The sequence below is a fragment of the Balaenoptera musculus genome, chromosome 15 (genome assembly GCF_009873245.2).
Source record: "Balaenoptera musculus isolate JJ_BM4_2016_0621 chromosome 15, mBalMus1.pri.v3, whole genome shotgun sequence".
NCBI lineage: Eukaryota > Metazoa > Chordata > Mammalia > Artiodactyla > Balaenopteridae > Balaenoptera > Balaenoptera musculus.
Window position 1 is genome coordinate 6930011 of NC_045799.1, and position 4111 is coordinate 6934121.

Genomic DNA, 4111 nt, shown 5'->3' on the forward strand with positions numbered 1-4111 from the left:
AGAGCTTTCCTGGAGTAAGTCAGAGAGAAGATTCCCGTCTATAGTTTATCTTCTGCTGAATTTCTTCTAGAATGTTCATTTGTTATATGAGCATCTGCTCCGTGACAGATAGTCTGCTAGACCTTGGGTGTGAGAGATGAATGAATAGATACCATCCTTACCAATGGGGAGCTCCATTCTAGGGCTGGCGATGCAAAAAAGCACATAAACACATACAACAATGAGGTCAAGGAATGAAGTTAGTTAGGACTGCTTAGCTGGGGTGCTCAGCAGAGTTCCCTGAGGGAAACGACATTTGAAGCAAGGCCTGAAAGATGAGCAAGAGTCCCCACAGGAAGATACAGGGAAAGTGACTCCAGGCAACAGGAGTAGTGTTTGGGGAGGATTAAAGCAAGAGAAAAGGACTGGCCTGATCTTGGGGCAGAGAGGAGGCCAATATGACAAGGGCAGGGACTGGCAAACTACTTCTGTAAAAAGCCAGATAACAGTGTTGTATGAAAGGAGAGAAGGTTAGCACTCCCCTTGACAAGGATGGAAGAGGCCCTGGGGCCTGACAACACGCATACAGTTAAGGCATTGCTACGTACTTCATGGCATCTAACCACTGTTTCGATATGTATACGTATAGCTGATTCACTTTGTTATACAGGAGCAACTAATGCAACAATGTAAAGCAATTATACTCCAATAAAGATGTTAAAAAAAAATACTGTGTTAGAAGAAAATGTTGTTAGGTGTATTTAGAGTTATGTAAAGCATATTGCATATTTAGTACATATCAGAATAAAATGGAGAAATTTTTTTAAAAGCCAGATAATAAATGTTCTAATCTTTATGGGCTGTGCAGCAGCCCTGTCTATCTCAACTACTCAACTCTGTAGTTGCAGAGCAAAAGCAGGCCTAGACAATACGTACTGTAAATGAATGGGGTGGCTGTGTGCCAATAAAACTTTATTTGCAAGAATGGTCAGTAGGCTGGATTTGGCCTTAGTTTGCCAATTCTTGGACAAGAAAGTGAGGAGTAAAAGGTAGTGTGGTTCAACATGAGGACACTGAGGAAGGTGATGGCCAGAGCATGCAGTGTCTCAGGTTTAGAGCCCCCATGATAGAATGGGCAGGTAAGTCCTGGTCAGGCCAACCTGGGATGAACTGTTTCCTGTCACTTACCAGCTTTGTGACCTCGGGAAAGTAGCAATAGCTTAGCCTCCCTCGATTTTCATATCATCAAGGAGATAGTCATAACTGCCTGGTAGGGCAGTACTAGGATTAAATGAAACAACACATATGTCTGTTATGTTATAGATGCATTAAATACATTCAACAAACCTCAGTTCCCTCTATCCCATGCTAGGCACCTGTTATGACTTGGAATACAAGATGAGGGTAGGATGCTTTCAGGGGGCTTGGCTGAAAAGCTTCAGGCAGCACCAGCCTCTCTTGAGCCCTCCCAGGGTTCCCCCAACCCAGCCTTTGGAGAATGGCCCCATAATTCCATGGAGCATCTTTATAGACAGAAGGAGGGTTCCTTGTTGCACAGTTAACCTTTCATTAACTCTAGAGAAATAATGTGAAAAAAATATTTTTACTTAATTGCACAGCACAAATTTAATTTAATTTCTCTTCTTGTGTTAATTTTGTGATTTGGAAAAAATGAATTTCATTTTTAATTAAGGGAGAGCAAAGGGCATTTTACGTTCTGTGTTAGAATGGGGCAAACATTATTGCTTCTAATAAGCAAGAATGAGGAAGAACATCCTACCCCTTAATGTCATTAGAAGAATTACTTCTGTTTCACACTTTGCGGCCCCCTGTGGAATAGCTGGATGAAGTATGAAGGAACTTTAAAATATAAGATGGAGGAAAATTGTCTTTTTTTCAGGTATATATGGGATGTATAATTAATCATAATATATAATATGTAATTACATGATAATATATAGTGATATAAATATACTATATACCACATAATTATATGTAATTATATGTAATATGTTATAGCAATATAATGTACATTTAAAAAAATTTTATGATTGGACATCTCAAAGTCATGTGTCTGTGTCTGTATGTGCACACTCTCATGAGTGCTTGTGTTTTCAGGATACCTAAGAATCCTTACCTTGCTGAAATGAGAAGTGTAAAAAGGTTTTACCATGCTTGCCTAGTGACTTGCTTAAATAACTACAAGCAGACTCAGGAATTTTATTTCTAATCCCATTTTCTAAATGACTGAGCTGAGGACTGTGAATATATGAGAAATAAGAGTAGAAAACTGCTACCAGCAGGAGAGGAAAAACACTTGACTCCCCTGGTTTCCAACAGATTAGACCGTTGCAACAAGGGATTCAACTCTCCACATTGCACATCCTGCTTCGGTCCTTAGAATTTTCTCTCACTGAGAGCTAGGTTAGGACAAAACCTGGAACCGTGCATGCAAGGAGAAGAGACATATTTAGAAAAGAATCTGAGCAATTATGTACTGAAATCCAACCAAACACTGACTTTAAAAAAACTGAATAATTAGAAAAAAAAACTGCATACGTGCACATAAGTTTATTCAGCACATTCTGCGGTTAATGTCTGCTCTATTTTGTGCTTCAAAGCCAGTGACTATAATGTAATGTGCACAAATCTCACTTGGAGTTCTTTTTAGAAATGAAGATTCAGGGCCCTATGCTCCAAGATTCCAAGTTAGTACATCAGAGGCAAAACCCTGGAATCTGAATCTTTATTAAGTATCTTGAATGACTTTTGCAAAGGTGAGCCATGTGCCATGCTTTGAGAACCCCTAAAAGTAATGAGTTGGCTCTTGAAAAATGGCCAGCTTTGTTAAAGCCAACTTATTTACAGTATTTCTCTCTCTTTTTCCTAATGATCAGAACATTGCAATATATACCTATGTATGCCAACCTGCAAATTTTCAAGTTAGGCCTAAGTCATTTTTCTCACAAACTCAAAGGATCTTTTTTAGAGTTAATTGGCCAAGAAGGAGGAGAGTCCAAATGGCTGCTTTGATGTAATTGCCACCCACTGTTGGTTCTATCCACCTCTGAACAGGTGTAGAAGTCATGAATCATCCCTCCTGATTACTTTTGGCATTTTGCAACTGATCATTTTAGAGGCCAAACTGTTTTGTGAAAAATTTAACTTGTCATGCTGTCAGAAAGCTTTCAGGAAGATATTCGACATTTAAACATTTTTTTTCAAGTCAATAATCTAGGAGACTCTACACGTATTTCTTCAGCTATTTCAAACATGCTTGTCTTGGAAGGAAACAATTTTCAATGCAGATTAAGCAAATACCTACACATATTTCTTCAGCTATTTCAAACATGCTTGTCTTGGAAGGAAACAATTTTCAATGCAGATTAAGCAAATACCTACACATATAATCTCAGAAAACCTGGTCTCAAATGTAATAGTTATGTGAGTGCTACAGATTTTTTTCTATCATCTTGTCTATCATCATGAACTAATAACTAATTTAAGAGACTATATTTTTGCTAGAGATATAAAAAGAATTATTTTCATTTCTCTATAGAAAATGCTCATGCTAGGGACTATACACATATGTTGTTGACCACAGAAAAAGAAAATGCATTTCATAAAAAATTCTAGGAAGAGGATGAAAAGAATAACTAATACTAAAAGCCTCATTTATTGCAGTGGTTTTACAATTACCATTCCTGTGAACTAAGCACTGTTATCGATGCCCTGTATGTATTAGCTCACTTAATCCTTGACAGGCCTCATTATAATCATTTATGAAGGTGGAAACTGAGGCTTAGAATGTTAACTAACATTCTCCAGACTACACAGGTAGAGCCCAGCTCGCAAATTCACTGTTAATTATAATACTAAACTGACTCCATATTTGCTTTTGCCTGGCTTCCTTACTTACAAGCAAACTTACATTGGACTACTTAATTCAACCTCACTGAACTACTACTTCCATCTCCAAGGAAATGAACACAATAAACAACTTTAATGGGTTTTTTAAAGAGTGAATGACAAGATACAATTGAAGTATTTCATGAAGTTCTATGTACATATAGAGTATTAAGAACAATGCCAAAATAAATCTGATATTGTCACATTAATATGGGAGCATCCA

General features: G+C 37.6%; 1 non-coding gene across 1 annotated transcript; it reads left to right on the forward strand.

Annotated features, from left to right (window-relative positions):
* Positions 1-487: 487 nt before the first annotated feature.
* Positions 488-613, forward strand: LOC118882124. The gene has a single exon (XR_005016679.1). It is a non-coding gene; the product is annotated as a U6atac minor spliceosomal RNA (small nuclear RNA).
* The last annotated feature ends 3498 nt before the right edge of the window (positions 614-4111 follow it).